Source organism: Leptonychotes weddellii, chromosome 6 (assembly GCF_054177405.1).
Source record: "Leptonychotes weddellii isolate Sample4059 chromosome 6, ASM5417740v2, whole genome shotgun sequence".
In the NCBI taxonomy this organism is placed as follows: Eukaryota; Metazoa; Chordata; class Mammalia; order Carnivora; family Phocidae; genus Leptonychotes; species Leptonychotes weddellii.
In genome coordinates, this window is record NC_138374.1 from 115,278,638 (window position 1) to 115,298,352 (window position 19,715).

The following is a 19,715-nucleotide window of genomic DNA, read 5'->3' on the forward strand; positions in this document are numbered from 1 at the left end:
CTCCTGGGATCCTCGTGCGGAAGGGGCTGCTGAAAGGGAATCCAGTACAGGAGAAAGTGGAGCCCGACCTGAAGAGAGCCCGGGGCCTCCTTCCATCCCATGAGCCCTGGGACCCGGCTTGCCAGAGGAGGTTCCACCCCTGGGATTTCAGCTTGTAGGTGCCCTTAGTGGCTTCGGCCAGTTTGAATTGGGTTTCTGCCTCTGACCAACACAAAGGTCACAGTGTCTTGTGCTTCTGTTCCTTTGGTGTAAACAATGTTTCTTTGGGAACGCCAATGAGATAACCAGCTGCATTTTTAGTGATGCAAGAACAAGAATGCTTCTCTTCCAAGAAAACCACAGTTTCAGATCAAAAAAAGATCTTAGTGATCACCTCATCCGAAGCTTACATCTTCCCCCTGGAGGACACTAGAAAACTCAGGAAGAACCCAGAGTTGGGGCAATTCCGCAGCAGAATTGGGACCATAACTCCGGTCTCCTGAAAACCTGATCAGCAGAAAGCTAGACTTCAACATTGACTTTACCACGTCAACATATTTGGCTAAGAGACTTACATAGTTACAAGATTACACCAGATTCCTCTGCTCTATAAAGAATAACAACAATAGTAATTTTTATTGAGTGCTGGTGTCTCATAGTTAATGTTCACCTGCAGGCTAGGTCATCTGCCCCTGCTGACTTTCTTACAGGGACTAAGAAGCAAGGGAAAAGACAAGGGCCATCTCAGCTGGGATTCGATACGTGTGTGTAAACATGCAAAAGCCTAGACAAACCAGTTGCTTAATTTGTGCTTCTAGAAGGGCTTGGGAGGGGAGGTTTTTATGATGAAAACTGCTGTATTAGCGCTGGTACCCAGAAGACTGCAGGACCCTGAGGTTTCCCTACGGCCGACTGAGTTCAATTAGAGTTATTCCACAGATATTTGGTACCTTCTGTGGGCCAGAGGATTCAGGAATTTTAAAACAAAGTCCCTGCTCTCATAGAATTTATGTTTAATAGATATATAGTCTCAGGCGATGTTGAGTCTATGGAGGACAACTGAGAGAGTAAAGGAGACAGGAATGTAGTAGATGCTGCCGCCTGACGTTCCATTTATTCCATGTACAGGCTGCACAGAAAGGTCTCGCTGAGAAGAATGACATTCGAACAAAGACTTGGAAGAATTGAGAGAACCAACCATGTGGCTATTGGGAGAACGTGTTCCAGGCAGAGGAAATAGGTGCAAAGGCCCTGAGGCAGAAACATCCTTGGAACATTTGAGAAACAAGGAGGCCGGTGTAGCTGAAGCAGAGTGAATGAGGATTAGGAGATGAAGGAGGCCACATCATTCAAGGAACTTCCTAAGGAACTTTGCTGTTATTCTCCATGAGCTGGAGGACTAGCGGAGGCTGCCTGGAGGGGTGCCATGATCTTCATGGTTTAACATTTTTTAGAGGATCATTCTGGCTGCTGTCTGGAACAGGGTTGAAGCAGAGTCCAGGTAGGAGGCTACTGCAGTAATCCAAGCAAGACATGGGGGTAGCTTAGTTCATGGTGTTGGGGGGTTAGAAGCAGTGAGAAAGGGTGAGATTCTCGGTATCTGTTGAAGGTAGAGCTGAGGGATTTGCTGGTAGGTGAGGCTGTAAACAGGCTGTGAGAGGAAGGGAGGAATCCGGGTGACTCGGAGGTATTTGGCTGGAGCGATTGGAGGAAGGAGTTGCTGTTGACTGAGCAGGGAGTAGGCTGCAGGAGGAGCAGGGGTGGGGGTATGGGGAGAATGGGGAAACACAAGTTCAGTTCCAAGCATGTTAAGCTGGAGATGCCTCTGAGATACCCAAGTGGGGATGCCAAGGAGGTGACTGGCTATCTAAGATGGGAGTCTGTCTCAGGAGTAGAGATACACATTTGGTATTTTTCAGGGATTGGATGGTAGTAAAGCCACAAGGCAGGTCGAGGTCACAAAGGAAGTGAGTGTAGGTAGGGAGGAGGCGGAGATCAAGGGCTGAGAACTGAGGCACTCCAACTCTTAAAGGTCAAGTTCATGAGAAGGAATCTGCGAAGGCACCTGAGCAACGTGAGACTAGTGAGGTCGGAGAACAAGAGGGAGTGGTGTCCTGGAAGTGAGCCTTGAGTGTGTTCACATCCCTCACAGGAAGGAATGTGCGGATGGTGCTAGTGTTCTAGAAGGGCTGAGGTTAGGGTGGGTTCTGTCTGAGCAGGAAGCGACTTGCACTCCCGTGTGGAGGGGTGGGGAGACAGCTCAGGTTATTTTTAGGTTGGTCTGACAACGGGCCTGGGAAGATGATCGTTTGGCTAATGAGCCCTTGCTCATGGGTGAGAAGTGCGCCTGAAATGTGCCCCCTTCAGCTCCAACTGAAAGGCTCTGCTCTGGCTTCTCCTAGGAAGGATGCCAGCCCAAGATGGCTGGCTGATTTCTCCTGCCAGGACTGCGTCGTGGAGCAGAGCACTGGCCCTGGCAGCTCCCCAGAGGGGGAGAGGAGGGCTGAGCCTGTCAGTCCTCTGCTCAAGGCAAGAGACAGGGGCCAGCTGGAGCCAGCAAGATGGGCCCAGAGTCCACCTGCTGGTATTTCTTCTCTGGGCCCCATCTTGAATCCATAGCTCAGGCAATGCTCTTGTGCTGACGTTAATGTCTGACCTCAGGTTTTTCTAGAAAATGGCAGCTGGTGCTGACTTGGGCATTTCCTGGAACTAACACAGCACTTTGGCTCAGTTTAGTTCAATAAATGCATAAGGCACCATTATGCTTCTATCTCCATGTAAAACGGCTCCGGCCCTCAGCCAACTGGTTTCTTCCCCTCGTCTCTGCCACCACCAACCTGCTGGTCACGGCTCAACACTCGTCAGAGACCTTGGCTCTTGGTTCAGCCTCTTCCTCTCCATGCCTCGTCTCCCTCTCATGCCGTGTGATTTTGGTGCCAATGTGAATTAACTACCCAATGTCCTAACCCACCATACCTTAATTTCCTCGTCTCCAGGGGCAGTCACCTCTACTCCATTAAGTTCCTCACACCCAAGGCCATGCTTTAAACGGTCTGACCACTCAGATTTACTCCAACTTGGAAAACATAAACTCGAATATCCCACTTTCTGATCATAGATTGGCTCCTTCCAACACCCTCCTTCCTCTCTTCCCTTCCCATCTGTTCCTTGCTTTCCTACAGTACCTGTGCCTTCTCTGATTTCCTCCTCATCTATCCACGAAAGCCTTGGTCCACTTCCTGTGCCACTCAGCCCAAACTCACAGCCAGTCACAGCATCCCGCCACTTGTCCTCAACCATATCCACGCTGCAGAACTACCCTCCGGATTTACTTGTCCACCTTCGCTGCTCTCAGGCCCAGGAAAGCATCACCCCATGCCACTGGAGGAAGGAAACAGGTCGCTGCCCCTGTCATTCACTCTCCACCTTCCTCTTGCTGCGTCTGCAGCCAGTCTCGCCGCCAGCATTATTGTAACAGGCCCCATCATCATTCCAGGGGAAAACAAAGGCAGTCAGAAAGACACAGCCTTGACTGGACCACGTTAGTTCAGTCTCCCTAGGCCCACTGGTGCGACCCCCCCTCTGTTTCCGCCCATCGGGCTCTCTTTCCTCCTGTCCAAAGCTCCACCTTCCACGTATTCGCACCTTACACGCGCCCATCCCTCACCAGCTCCTCAGCTTCCTCCCTCAATGATCTCCTCTCCCTTGTATTTTTAGTTTTCCCTCTCTTCTGGTTTTTTTCCCTCAAGCATGTACACACACACACATGCACGCACTCACGCACGCTCGCATGCACATACACAAGTGCACTCAGTAAACCCCATGCCCACCCCAGCTACCATATCCCCACTCTTCTTCCTTCCACTTCTCTCAGTGCCCAATTCCGTGCCTCCCAGTTACTCGCAGTCTGGTTTCTGTCTCCACAACTTGAAAATGGCTAAAACTGGGGTGCCTGGGTGGCTGAGTCATTAAGCGTCTGCCTTCGGCTCAGGTCATGATCCCAGGGTCCTGGGATCGAGCCCCGCATCGGGCTCCCTGCTCCGCGGGAAGCCTGCTTGTCCCTCTCCCACTCCCCCTGCTTGTGTTCCCTCTCTCGCTGTGTCTCTCTCTGTCAAAAAATAAATAAAATCTTAAAAAAAAAAAAATGTTTGGGGCACCTGGGTGGCTCAGTCGTTGGGCGTCTGCCTTCGGCTCAGGTAATGATCCCAGGGTCCTGGGATCGAGCCCCGCATCGGGCTCCCTGCTCCACAGGAAGCCTGCTTCTCCCTCTCCCGCTCCCCCTGCTTGTGTTCCCTCTCTCACTGTGTCTCTCTCTGTCAAATAAATAAAACCTTTAAAAAAAAAAGGAAAGAAAGAAAAGGGCTAAAACTAGTCTGGCAAAGATAAGCGCTTACTTCTGGGCTATGAAGCCCAACAGACACTTTGGGCTCTCATCTTGGGTAATGCATTTGGGGCTCCAGCCCTCCCTCCTCCCTGCCCTGGGCACCACCATCTGTTTCTGCACTCTCTGCCCCAGCCATCCCGAAACCCCTACTGTTGCCTGTGCCTATGTGCCTGGGGGCCTCCTCCACCTGCAGAACCCTTCTCTGTCTGCTCTTGTCTTCCACTCTCCTGCAAGGCATAGCCCAGAGAGGAGCCCCCTGCACTTGCCCGGCGTCCTGTGCTGATCATCCCTGTATGGCAATGGACGCTCCTGTCGCCCCACTCCTTGGGAGCGCAGACTTCCTCCCTCCCTCCCTCCCTCCCTCCCTTCTTTCCTTCCTTCCCTGTTTTTATGTTACTCACCCTGTGCTCATCAGGACAGGTGCCCTCCTTAAGCCCCATCACCTATTTTACCTACCTCCTCCCCACTCCTTCTGGTAACCACCAGTTTGTTCTCTATAGTTAAGAGTCTGTTTCTTGGTTTCTCTCTCTCTCTCTTTTTTTTCAGGAACTGTCTTTTAAATCCACTTTTTTGTCTTCATTTTACTCGGCACTGTTTGGCCACTCCCCCTTTCATGAAGCTCTTTTTTTCCTCTAGGCCTTCATGACACCACATTCTCCTGGTTTACCTCCCACTTCACTAGCTACTCCTTCCTAATCTCTTGGGTAACTGCTTCTCCTCTGCTTAACCTCAAAATGTTGGAGAATCCAAACTTCACCCTCAACCTGGTTCTGTACTCTACCTACACACTCTCCCTAGGTGATCTCCCCCATTGTGTTAAATTCCATCTACATGCTGCTGGCTCCCAGATTTCTATCTGAGTCTGACCTCTCCGTTGGGCTTCAGATACGTATATCCAGTTGTCTACTCCTCCACATGGATGTTTAATAAGTATCTCAAACTTAATGTGGTCAAAATAGAACTCTTGATTTACAGTTCCAAATCTGTTCTCCTGGAGTGTTCTTTATTTCAGTATATGGCACAATCAATAATCACCCCATTGCTTGGTCCAAAAGCCTAGGAGTAGTGTGACCACCTGTCCTGGTTTGCCTGGGACTTGTCCTTGTTTTAACCCTGAAAACCCTATTCCAGGAAACTCCTCAGTCTCAGGAAAGCCAAGACGGTTGGTCATCTCACCTAGGAGTCACCCAAGATTTCCTCCATTTCCTCACATTGTACGTCGAATCGACTGGATCTCCATCCAGATATACCCTCTTTCCTCCTCCACTGCCACCTGGTCCAAGCCTCCATCATGTTCCACCTAGACCATTCAATACCCTCTTCATCTGGTCTCTCTCCTTCCTTACTCGGCCCACTCATTTTTCACACACTAGCCAGAGGATCTTTACAAAGAGGAAATATGATTATAGTACCACGCTTACCAGTTCAAACACTCCAATTACACTTAGAATAAACCCAAATTTCCTTCCTCTGTAAGCTCTACATGATCTGGCCCTTGCTTCCCATCCACTATCGTCTCCTAGTTCACTCCCCCTTCTTACCATCCCTCCCTTCCCCCCATCACCTCATGACTCACTCCCTCCTACCATTCAGGTATGAGATCAAAGTTACCCTCATGACTATGTCCAGAGTCATTCCCCAAGTTTCTCCCTATCGGATCTTTCTCTTCCATTATCTTCAAGGCTTATGTCACCACCTGACGCTATCTTGTTCCATTTTTTTGTTTGTGTGTATCAACTCCCCCATCTAAGACATAAGCTTGAGAGTAGAGACTTTGCCAGTCTTGTTCACATCTGTGTTCTCAGCTCTTGGCTCAGCACATAGTAAGTACTCAGTAAATCTTTGCTGAATAAAAGAATATTCAGCCATAGTACAGGGTCTCTCACTTTGCTCATAAAGGATATTGAATGGACAAATATTAATGAGAGTCAACCAAGCTCTGGCTAGGCACTGGGCCCACTTTCATAAGTAAGTTATGATTTTTTTAGGAGTTTATGGTTTACTGAGAGATACATAAATCAAGCTTTTAAACTAAGTAGTCATAACAGTTATGAGTATGCTGGGGAGTAAGAAATGTCATAACCTTTTCTTTTCCTTTTATTTTTTTTTAACTAAGTTTTATACCCAATGTGGGGCTTGAACTAATGACCCTGAGATCAAGAATTGCATGAGATCTGAGATCAAGAATTGCATGCTCAACTGACTGAGCCAAACAGACACCCCATAATCTTTTATTTTCTTAAATAAAATGTGATTTGCTCTGGGTCTTCATCCCACTAGGGTGGCAGAAAATTTGATCTCAATCACTACTGAGGCACTCCCCCAACCTCTAGAGTCATAAGGAGCTTCCGGGAGTCCAAAAGATCTAGGAAGGACCCTTTAATCTTCTGTCCACTCTGGCCACCTCCTATAATGCTCCTGGCTCAAGCCGTCACAGTTCCTTGAAGAGTCAGCTGATTCTTGGCCAAGCTTGTACTTGGGGGAAAGTTTGGATAGGGCGGTTGAGTGGGGGTTTTGTGGGAACAAAATGCTGATCCAAGCCACTCATAAGACCTCTCGAAACCCCCATGCTATTTTCTGCTCAGGGAAATCGTTCCAAACCTGCTTTTGGTCTATGAATTCCATCTCTCTTTACCTAAGCCCTTCCTTTCTTTCCCTCCTCCACTGGAACTACCCTACAAAATCTCCCTTAGATGGCTCACCTGGCTGCTTCCTGCAGATGGAGAAGATGCTAAAAATGGTCAGTTATCCATGTAAAGCAGAGTTCTTACATCTCCCCCCGCAACATACTCCTCTTTCAGAGTTCCCTAGCTCAATTAATAACATCACCCTCCTCTGTCACCAAAGACAGTAAAGCTGACACATCATTACTTCATACATATACTTGTACAAGAACATTCTGCTTGACCCATTCTTGTTTCTCCTCAGTTCAATCCATCCACCAAATGACCCGAGAGGTAATCCAAAATAACCAGTTTGACCATGTCACTGCTTTGCTGGCTTGTCTCATGTAGAACGAAATGGACCAAATTTTAGCATGACCTTCAAAGTACTCTATCATTTAGAGTAAAAACTTTATCCTCGGGGCGCCTGGGTGGCTCAGTTGTTAAGCGTCTGCCTTCGGCTCAGGTCATGATCCCAGGGTCCTGGGATCGAGCCCCGCATCGGGCTCCCTGCTCGGCGGAAAGCCTGCTTCTCCCTTTCCCACTCCCCCTGCTTGTGTTCCCTCTCTCGCTGTGTCTCTCTCTGTCAAAATAAATAAATAAAATCTTTAAAAAAAAAAAAAAACAACTTTATCCTCCACTACATTTCTCCATCCCAAACAACCCATACCCTGCTTGACTCGCCTATTAGCCATTCCCCCAACATGCATTCTGTATTCTTCCATTTTTACATTTTCTCTAAAGCTATTTTTCCTACTTGAAATGTCCTTTGCCTCCCTATCCTTTAACTGCTCCCTTTCCCCAACACTTACCCAGTTAAGAGTACTCTTTTTTCCGAACTCTAACCCTATTTCCATCTCATCTATGAAGATTTCCTGAAAGGAGTGAAACGGACTCTGGAGCCAGGCTGGGTGTAACTGCCCGTTCTCTGTCATTCTTCCTAGCTGTGTAATCTTGGGTAGGTTAAGATGCTTCAGGTTCTTCTTCTGTAAATTGGGAGATACATAAAATAGATCACATAATTCACGGCAGAAAGAAGGAAATGGACTACAAATCGGGAATTAGTGGACTAGAACACAAAACACAGCAAAATAATAGAGAAAAATCAATGAAACCAAAAGCTGGTTCTTTGTAAAGATCAATAAAACTGATAAACCTCCAGGGCGCCTGGGTGGCTTAGTTGGTTAAGCCACTGCCTTCGGCTCAGGTCATGATCCTGGAGTCCCGGGATCGAGTCCCACGTCGGGCTCCCTGCTCATCAGGGAGTCTGCCTCTCTCTCTGACCCTCCCCCCTCTCATGCTCTCTCTCTCTATCTCATTCTCTCTCTCAAATAAATAAATAAAATCTTTAAAAAAAAAAAAAAGAACTGATAAACCTCCAGCCAGACTGATAGGGGGAAAAAAAAAGAGAGAGAGAGAGAGAAGACATAAAATACAAACACTAGGAATGAAAAAAAAGGAATCACCAATCCTACTGGCAAGGCAAGGGTGTTTGCTCTCACCATTTCTATTCAACAATGTACTAAACATCCTAGCCAGTACAATAATGCAAGAAAAAAGAAATAAAAGGATACAGATTGGAAAGAGAGGCAAACTTTTTATTTATTCTAAGATATAATTATCAATGTGTAAAATCTTAAGGTCACAGGATACAGGATCAATATACAAAAATAAATTGTATTTCCATATATTAAATGCTGCCAAGAATTGGACATTGAATTAAAAAAAAGTACAATCTACAATAGCATCAAAAAAAGAAATATTTAGGGATAAAGGTAAAAAAATATGTACAAGATCAGTATTTTGAAAAATACACAACACTGCTGAGAAAAATTTCAAAAGATCCAAATAAATGAAGGGATATACTATGTTTATGGATCAAATGCAAATTGCAAATTTATACCAAGTAAGATTACCACTATAAATCCACTAGAATAGCAAAACTTCTAAAGACTTAGAATATCAAGTGGTAGGAAGGATGTGGGGCCATTGCTACCAAGTGGTACAGCCACTGTGGAAAACTGGAAGTGGTTTCCTTATAAAGTTAAACATATACTTATCATATGACCCAGAAATCTCACTCCTACATTTAGCCAAAAAGGAATGAAAATGTGTGTCCACAGAAACACTTGTACGCAAATGTTCGTAGCAGCTTTAGTCATGGTAGCCACAAACTGTAAACAAACCAACTGTCCACCTAAGAGTGAATGAATGAATAAATTGTGGTGTAATCGTACAATGTGATACTACCCAGCAGTTTAAAGGGTGGATGACCGATATAACCAACACCAGAAATGAATTTCAAAAGTATGACACTAGATTAAACAAGCCAGACACGAAAGGGTACATAACTGTATGTAAAATGCCATTTTTATAAATCTCTAGAAAAGGTAAAATAGTGATAAAAAGCAGATCATTAGCTGCTAAAAGCTGCAGGTTGGTTGAATACAAGAGTATGAGGGAGGGGCACCTGGCTGGCTCAGTCGGTAGAGCATGCAGCTCTTGATCTCGGTGTCTTGAGTTCAAGCCCCATGTTGCATGTAGACCTTACTTAAAAAAAAAAAGAAAGAGCAGGAGGGAACTTTTTTGGGGTAATGGAAATGCTCTATATTTACCCCATGAGGAAGTGCCTTTCATGACACTGATCAAGTTCCCATGAACCTCATGCTGCTCCTTGAAAGATTTGTAATGAAGATATGACATCAACTGATTTAAAACCGTAGTTTTAAAGCCACCACTAGTAATATTAGCTTCTCAAAAACATCTCAAGTAGTATAAATAAGCATAATGTATACATTGAAAATAGAGCTTTCCACACATTTAATTGCTTTTTTGAAACACATGAATCAATACATTACTTAACTGTGTGTGTTGGCCGGGAGCCTATCCACTGGGAGAAGGCGGCTATGGAAATTGTCACTTGAGTTAAAGCAAAGTATATTGTGCACCTAAGACATTCTGGTTACTATGCTGAGGACCCTTCCAGCAAAGAGGTGGACAGTCTGTAGGAAGAAATGGAAGCGCAAACAGTTACAACTCAGTGTGACATGAACAGTGAGAGAAAGGGAGACAGGGGCCCGTAACACTGAAAACAACGTAATGAACTCCGTGAGGATACACAGATGAAGTCATCATCAGGGAAGCCTTTGGGGGGAGATGAAACCTGATCAAGGAAGGTAAATATTCCCAATGGACCCTGAAGGGGTCTACGCCAAATGGGAGGCATATGAAGGGACCCCTGCTGAACATAACTTGTCATCCCCCTTGAAATGACCTGGGAAATTAACTGCAAGAACATGCACCTGCTTCAGCCCTTTGACTTCCTAGCAGGACTTCTCTTCTGTAAGTCAATCCATCTCTTAGGCAGTGCTGGGCCACACCCCCCAGGCCAGTCAAGCTGTGACTCACAGCAGGTTGTCTTGGGGAAGGTCATCGCTGTTCAGAGGCGGGTGTCTAAAAAAAATGGGGCAATCGGAAGTCAACAAAACAAAAAAACTCCTCTGTAAATTCCTGAAGGTACAACCCCCCCCCCCCCGCAAAACCCCAAAAAACATCTCCTCCGCTCGCTACTCAGTCAAATCCAGCAGAAACACAAGGCAGGAAGAGCACCACTGTAATACAGCTGAAAGGTGGCCCGGCCACTGCAGGCAGAGAAAACTGTATGCAAACACACACCGGCCTTCCATCTGCACACCGGAAGTGTGTGTGCTGGGGGCAGCCCCTCGGTGCCAATACCAACTTACCAAAGAACAGTCCTGGGTAGCCACCTGGCCTTGGCTGCTAGCTCTAAGAGGGAAACAGAGAACAGCATGAGACCCCGGCCCAGCAGTTCTTTAGGCTCTTTTCCTCCTTCCAAGCCTGTGCCATGTACAACTCCGTAATGAGACATGGTGACTCTCCATGCCTCGAGCAATGTGGCACCCCGTCTCTCCGCTCCCTGAGAATGACTGCCCTGGTTCACAGGAATGCAATAGGAAGCAGAATGCTGAGCAGATAGTTAAGGGAGATGAAGCCCTAACTGGAAAAACCCCGATCCAGAAAACCCAGCAAATAGCCTCTTAGATTTCACCCCTAATCTCCTAATTATCCTCCCTCCTTGGAGAGCAGGAACCATCAATTCACGTGTTTGTGTTCAACTACAAATCGTGGTTCTCCCTTAAGGAACAGTTACCACAAAAAGGTGGAGTCACAACGGGCAGGCCTGGCATGGGCAGGGCAAGGCAGTTCTCCAGCTTGTTTATACACCCAGGGAACAACCTCCAAGGGAGCAACACCCATCACATCGAGATGTGGGATTCGTCAGGCACTTCGAGATGGTAACGCCATCTAGTGGAATCAACAGAGCATCTCTAGCAACCCACAGCCGGTCTTTGGCCACAAATGAACCTGCTGGTGTTGTGGGAAGAATACTTTGGTATTATTAATACAGAATACTAATTCTGGAAAAGGAAGGTCTCAGCTGATTTGCTCACATATGAAATTCATGCACCTTATTAATGACACTCAAATTAACTGATGCGGTATCCCTAGCCAGGTTGAAATTTGTAATTACATTCTACAAATTTAGAGCTTACTGCAACTTCTCTGGAAGGCCTTTTCAGTTCCGTGATTCAACATCAGCTGTGATCAGCATAATCAGACATGGCTGTGTTGATGTAATCTCAGTAAAGGCTATATGAGAGGTGACTTTAGGAAAGTGATTAACTCGGGGCACCTGGCTGGCTCAGTTGGAAGAACACACAACTCTTGATCTTGTGAGTTTGAGCCTCACGTTGGGTGTAGAGATTACAAAAATAAATAAATAAATAAACTTTTTAAAAAAGTGATTAACTCATTCAAATCTTTTTTGAGTATCTACAGTTCTAGGCTCTGGGCTCATAAACAAGACACACAAGATCCCTGCCCTCACAGCATTTACCGATTCGTGAGGGTGGCAGCACACAAGGAACAGATGCAGATGTTCACAAGACAAGGTCAGAATGAATATAAATTAAAAGGGCAAAGGGAGAGGGAAAGGAAGGTCATGGTGCTTTTGAGATCCAAAGAAGAACTCATCCTCTCATGACGAAAACAATTTTTTTAAAGATTTCATTTACTTATTTGAGAGAGAGCATGAGTGGGGGACCCTGGGATCATGACCTGGGCCAAAGGCAGACACTTAACCAACTGAGCCACTGAAGTGCCCCCTCATAATGAAATGTTTTTAAAGACAACCATTCCTGGGGCACCTGGGTGGCTCAGTTAGTTAAGCATTCAATTCTTGAGCTCAGGGTTGTGAGTTCAAGCCCTGCACTCCACACTGGGCATGGAGCCTACTTAAAAATTAAAAATTAAAAAATAGAGGCACCTGGGTGGCTCACTTGGTTAAGCATCTGCCTTCAACTCAGGTCATGATCTCCAGGTCCTAGAATTCGGCTCCCATCATGCTCCCTGCTCATCGGGGAGTCTGCTTCTCCCTCTCCCTCTCCCTCTGACCCTCCCTACCCACCCCCGTGCTCTCTCTCTCACTCTGTCTCTCTCAAATGGATAAATAAAATTTTTAAATAAATAAATAATAAAAATAAAGACAACTGTTCCAGAATAAATATGCATATGAGTTTTCAAAGCTTTTTTGGGGACTCCTCTCTGGTTTTTGCCTGTGGAACCAATGTATGAACTCCCATCAAGAAAAGCAGCCTTGGGGGCGCCTGGCTGGCTCAGTCGGTGGAGCATGCAACTCTTCATATCGGGGTTATGAGTTTGAGCCCCATGTTGGGTGTAGAGATTACTTAAAAATAAGATCTTTAAAATAAAAAAAACACAGAAAGAAAAGCAGGTAACTCAAAGCAGCAATAGTGCATGCAGCTTTACCGTCACCTCTTTCTTGGACCCTGAACATCTCTGGGATATTTCTGAAAATTAATCCACTCCCAAACCATATATATGGTAACCTAACGTTCTGGTGGGAAAGTATGCAGCAAGCTCTGGAGAGAGTTAAAAATTCTGTGAGGTCCTTTCTTCCTCTTGGTGGAGAGTATCTCTAATGAATGCACACCTCTGGAAATTGTGCTGTTCTTTTCTTTTGCTATGGAGGTCCTCATCATCTTCTAGGGAAGGACCTGTAAAACAATAGTAAAAAAAAAGTATGGGCGCCTGGGTGGCTCAGTTGGTTAAGCGACTGCCTTCGGCTCAGGTCATGATCCTGGAGTCCTGGGATCGAGTCCCACATCGGGCTCCCTGCTGAGCAGGGAGTCTGCTTCTCCCCCTGACCCTCCCCACTCTCATGCTCTCTCTATCTCATTCTCTCTCTCAAATAAATAAATAAAATCTTTTAAAAAAAAAAGTATATATACATATTCAGCAAACAAAGGCAGGAGACAGAGAAAAGGACAGTACTAAGATGAAGGGAAGAGTAAAAGATTAAAAGAACAAAACTGCCTGGGGTTGAGGAGCTGCCGGGCATGGGGCGGGGGGGGGGGTAGTGAAAAAAAACTTTTTAAAATAAAAATAATAAAAGAACAAGACCTGATAAATCACTCCCAAGGTCGTCCCTTGTTCAGCTTTCTAAACCTTGTCCTCATCAGATCCCAAGGGTATCTTCCCGATGGTTCAGGCAACCCACTTTTCATAAACCAGGCTTCCCCTATCTTTCCTGGTGAGATTAAGGAGTCTGCTCATGGTAAAACAGTGATGCAACTCAAATTATTACACAGACACATACCCCCACCTCCACCCACCGCATTCTCCATTGCATGTGTACAATGGTTTCTTTAAATTCCCTGATAGCAAACTTGTCACTAAAACATATTAATTGAAAACAATATAACTCTGGCTTGATGAATCCTCAAAGTGAGCAGGGTTAGAAGAGATCTATTTATCCTACTTATTACCCCTACTGCTATAGATCTTTGAGAGAGAGAGGGAGAGGGGCAGAGGGAGCATGATAATGCTACCTTTGTATTTTAAAGTCACAACTGACCGACACAAACTTAGCCTCCCCACAAACTTAGCCTCCCCGGAGCAAATCCAGAGAGAAAAAGACTGATGTTTTGTATTGATCACAAAGCATTCAACTGAGGCCATAAGGCAAAGATCCTAATTACCAATACAGAAGGATTCTAAACATTTGTGTTAAAATCCTTAAAATGAAGAAGTATCAAAACCTCTTTATACTTGGGGCACCTGAGTGGCTCAGTTGTTAAGCGTCTGCCTTCGGCTCAGGTAATGATCCCAGGGTCCTGGGATTGAGCCCCACATCGGGCTCCCTGCTCCGTGGGAAGCCTGCTTCTCCCTCTCCCACTCCCCCTGCTTGTGTTCCCTCTCTCGCTGTGTCTGTCAAATAAATAAATGAAATCTTAAACAAAAAAAAATCCTCTTTATACATATAAAAAGAAATTAAGGGGTGCCTGGGTGGCTCAGTCAGTTAAGCATCTGCCTTCTGTCCTTGGCTCATGATCTCAGGGTCCTGGGGTTGAGCCCTGCATCAGGCTCCCTGCTCAGTGGGGAGTCTACCTCTCCCTCTGCCTTTCTCCCTCTCCCTCTCTCAAATAAAATCTTAAAAAAAAATTGTCTCTCACCTCAAGAAGACACACTGGTTAGTTACCATACTTATTTTTTACAATGTAAGAATGCTTTTATAGATTTCTCTATTACTTTTATAAATAACATTTTTTGTGAGGAAAAAACTGAAGATATTTCCACTTTTTTTTAAAGGTACATATAGAGGATCCAATGAAAGTCTCCAAATGAGACCACCAAATTCCTAAATCTGTAACTTTCAAAATTTGAGGTCAGCAATTAATACTTGCTTTACACTTTCTATTAAAGTAGGAAAAAAAACCCCACAATTTCTATATGATATCAAGTGTCATAGCAGGGGCGCCTGGGTGACTCAATCGGTTAAGCGTCTGCCTTTAGCTCAGGTCATGATCCCGGGGTCCTGGGATCAAGCCCCGTGTCGGGCTCCCTGCTCGGCGGGAAGCCTGCTTCTCCCTCTCCCACTCCCCCTGCTTCTGTTCCCTCCCTCGCTGTGTCACTCTCTGTCAAATAAATAAATAAAATCTTTAAAAAAAAAAAAAAAGAGTCATAGCAGTAAATCTGGCTTGATGTGAACATGGCTATTTTCATAACCTTCCTGGAGAGAGCCAAAAATGCTTAAATTAACCCCAAGATGGTAATAAAAGTATAACCTGGGGCTGTCAATTCAATTTGTACTAAATACTGATTACTTGCAACTACGTTTCTTTCCTGCCAGGTCAGAAATAGATCTTTAACAAATTTTTCTTCATTAGCTAGGAAGATCCAACTACCTAAATGAAGAATGCTATTATGCCTTAATCCATTAATAGTCTTGCTATAACCCAAATGTTTGTCTTTTTTCAGGGTACAAAGTTTGATTTTTCTGATGCTACCATCACATTTATGCAACATTGTAAATGGGAGTACACCATGACTTACAATACCGTAGTTAAATTATTAATACTAATGTACCAACTAGAGAAAAGTTAATTTCCCTGCTAGTTAAGAGAAACACTAGGGGTGCCTGGGTGGCTCAGTCGGTTAAGCATCTGCCTTTGGTCATGGTCCCAGGGTCCTGGGATGGACCCCCATGTTAGTCTCCGTGCCCAGCAGGGAGTCTGCTTCTCCCTCTCCACCCAGCTCATGCTCTCTCCCTCACTCACTCTCTGTCGCAAATAAAAATTAAAAAAAAAAAAAAAAAAAAGGGAAACGCTATGCTAAGCCCACCATGTGAATTTATTTTACTGCTCCTGTGAATACTCTATTGTTTTCTCAGTAGAAGTGGATGACTGGGGCCAATTTTGGAATCAAAACCCCAGTCTCTAAGAAGGGCATTTCATACTCTAAGAGCCAAATTCTCCCTTCTATTAAAATGTGGTTTGCAATCCTATTTATTCCCTTAAAATTCCTCCCCTTCAACAAGCCGACGTGCAATTTACATGTCCCCATAACCTTTTTAAACCACAGCAATTTGTTCGGCACCTCTAAGTTTATAGTGCTTCTACAAAAGTACCTGATTTAATCCTGAAAATTCAGCTCAGTAAGTCCAAAGCTAATGTAAAATACCAGGAAACACACAATATAAACTTGAAACAAAATATCATGTAACATTTAATAATTGTAAATATATTTATTACAATTTACAGATTAGTTAAAGTTATATACACAAATATAATTTTAGCTATAAAATCCCAACAAACTGGTTACATTTAAGTCACTGGATCTGTAGAAGCCAATTTAGTCTTCTAGTCCCCTAAATTCACCTCCCTTAAATTATACAAAAATAAAATCTGATAGTTTTGATTTCAAGTTAAAGATGAAGAGGTGCTGTTACCACACTGCAACACTCAGAAAAGGAAATTTTACCTGTCTGTATGCCTTCACATGCTACATTGATACTTAAAGCACCATTATAAGACTTTAAATGTGTACAATGTTCAATTACAACTTCCAAGTTTAACTTTGTTCTAACAACTAGGATTGGGATGAAATGACAAGAATTTTTTCTCCTTCAGTCCAACTTAAAAACAGCCCCTTCTGTCCTTTTTGTCACTGTCTCGATCACTTCTTTTAAAGGAGGGCAGGAAATGGGAGAATTCTTCACCAAGCTTTTACCGTACTCATTTGGTAGTGAGGTTGGAATCCCAAGGGAACAAGTTTCCAAAATCCAATCAATGTCAAGCTATCCCATTATTTTCAACTATGCAGAGGTGCTAGATTTCAGACTAAGCCGTGAAATAAAACAGTATACTTCAGTCTGGTTTTAAAAGAATGCCTATACATTTTCAGAAAGCTTTTTTTCAAGGCAAATGATCCCTTCTTCCCAACTGACACAGCTGGTGCTTGAAACCAGCCTGTTTTCAGTGTTACAGCAGGACTCTGCAAATGCATCCCCTACGATTACCTAAAGTGGAGGTGCACAACACACGCTGAGTAAGGGCTCTGCAAAAATCGGACCAGCTTTCAAGTTGTTGTACTCTTGGCGTGTTTATGTACGAATACATATATCATCACTGGGGGCAGTTCTTAGAGCAAACCAGACAGAAATAAAATAATGACCAGGTAGATTGTAAACTGAGGTAGTAACTCTGCAAGCACTTCTGACAAAAAATTTGTTCCCACACTGAAACAAGTTCAAACTTAAGAGGTCACCTGTTCTACTCATGTTTTTCATTACCTGCAACAAAGAGGCACGTGGGGCAAAAACAGACCAGTAAGAAGCGGATCAACATTACCTCAGCCTAACAGAGGCACACCATGTCGAGCTAAACAAACAAACTAAGGACAACCAGCCACTGCAAAAACTTCAATTCAAAAGTAAACTCTGGGCTAAAATACTAAGACTTTCTATTGTTAAGTCTCTAGTACCATCCTTTCCTGAAAGTTATAGGCCTTGTCATTACCTCTCTCACTAACAGTAGAACACAATAAACTTGGAGATTAAGTCTCTATTTTACATTGCAAACTGGAAAATTCAGAAGTGCCCATTTCCAAGTTTATAGTGTCACCCTGACAGGTTTTAAAAGTGCCAGTGCTGAAGTATGAGATTAATAACACTGGTTTTCTGTTGACAGCATATAAAACAAAAACAAATTGCTCTGAGATGTCTCCTAGTTTCTTCCTAGGAAAATTCTTGGCTTTTCAATTTAAAAAGTAAATGTCTATGATGCAACTATTACTTTCTGGAGTCTTTTACAACAACTTCTACCTGTTGAAACACACAAAGAACCATTTAACTGGAAAGACAATCACACACACAGAACCCTCTCCAAGAAACAGTTTGCACAGAAGTTAAACGTGTGAGATGTTAAAATTTGGCAGAAAGATGCAGCTTTCCCAAAGCAGCAGAGAGTACTGCACATAAAGGTTTTGTGGCAGTCCTTGGAAATATCTCAGGTACAATTTAACCTATAAAAGCCCACCACACATGTCCATCCAAAGTCATTTTTAGAAGGGAAAAAGTTAACACAAGGTAATTTAAGTCGGTAGCATATACAAGATCATTTTCTTAACCTTAAAGCTAGAAGGACCACATCACTGAAATAAAAAATATAGAGAGAAAACATAAAAGCCCATTAACTTTAAAATGTTGGGTGGGGAGAGCCCAAAGTTTTCAGACAGGTACACATAATTTAAATTAGAATGGAAAATGGGCTTTGAACCCTATAAATATTGTTTCCCAAGGAAATCAGTTTTGAAAATGCAAAATTCCACCTTAAAAGGTCCCCTTTACACCTCAGCAAGCACATGACATTCAAAAATACATCCAACTGAATCAAAAAAGGGAGTATTAGAAATCACACCATCTCATCCTTCATTACCAGGGCTTGCCTTCAAACCTGGCCATCTCTGAGTGGGATCAGTTACAAAAAAAATATTAAACTAGGTCACTGGATCCAAGCTGCATATCCTCTTTAAAAAAAAAAAAAAAAAGGGCAGCTGCCAATTTTTGTTTTTAAAAGAAACCTCTCAAGTAAGAGGTAGTGTATGCTCAAGTTAGAGGCCGTCAAATCATCTTAACATTGCTTAAAAGCATTAAGTCCTTTGAAGCCTGTTTCCTGGAATCTATTGAACATTCTTTCTCTGTGCTCAAACGTCAAGCAATATCCAATAGCATCTTCTGTTTCTTGAATTCGTTTCTGGAACCTGCACCCATCCCGTGCAAATTCTTCCCATGGTCCTTTGCGGTCCTCATCACCACTTATATAATACTCAGTAACTTCTTCAAGGAAGGTTACCTATAAAGACAAAGACTAATTTTAATCATGCTCTAGGATCTTAAAATCACCACTGAAGTAATTAACCCTTTATGCTACTAATTCTTTCAGAATATCAAATATCCAAATCTTACAGGAGTATTTGGTTTCAACTGTAACAGAAGAAAAAAGTTCTGATGGACTAGATGGCATCTCAGTAAAAAGTGAGCAAACTCCATCTTGATTTCCTTCTCACACACACACACACACACACACACACACACACACACACTCTCCTGCCCCCATTTCTCATCCTGTCATCCCGCCTCCCTCCTCTTGGCTTTTGATGTTAATAAAATGAATCCAGATGGGGAACTGAAAATTTCCTGATGTTATCAGTCCTTGTTTTAATCCTTAGGGAAATACAGTTCTGTGACACTCTTCCTCAAAAATGACAAATGTTTCCCAAAAAATTTTCCAGAAATATTTGAAATAGTTATTAGTCAGTATTAGTCAATGCTTTTATTACAGCACAAACGCTTTAACAAGATCTTCACCGATTTCTAGTCTTCCTTTTTTCCTTTTAAATACGATTTCACTTTTCAGTGCTTTCCAATTTTTGCATCATAAACACATAGTGTTACTCTTTTATTACTACTTTTGTAATGAGACTATAGAAAAATTATTTAGTAAACAAAATGCACCCAAATTAATCTTTAAGGTTATGTTACTAGGAACGCCTAGGTGGCTCAGTCGTTAAGGGTCTGCCTTCAGCTCAAGTCATGATCCCAGAGTTCTGGGATCCAGCCCCACATCGGGCTCCCTGCTCTGCAGGGGGTCGGCTTCTCCCTCTCCCACTCGCCCTGCTTGTGTTCGCTCTCTCGCTATGTCTCTCCCCGTCAAATAAATAAAATCTTAAAAAAAATAAAAAATAAATACTATACACATGATTTCATGTAAAGAGTTAAAGTCCCTTCTAATCCCTACTTAATTTCT

General features: G+C 43.7%; 1 long non-coding RNA gene across 1 annotated transcript; it reads right to left on the reverse strand.

The window, feature by feature from the left end:
- Positions 1-4,746: 4,746 nt before the first annotated feature.
- LOC145722349 (uncharacterized) lies at positions 4,747-13,199 on the reverse strand. The gene is made up of 6 exons (XR_014146558.1): positions 13,061-13,199; positions 11,198-11,352; positions 10,770-10,812; positions 10,329-10,479; positions 7,839-10,028; positions 4,747-6,838 (listed from the first exon to the last, which is right to left on the reverse strand). It is a non-coding gene; the product is annotated as an uncharacterized LOC145722349 (long non-coding RNA).
- Between the last annotated feature and the right edge of the window lie 6,516 nt (positions 13,200-19,715).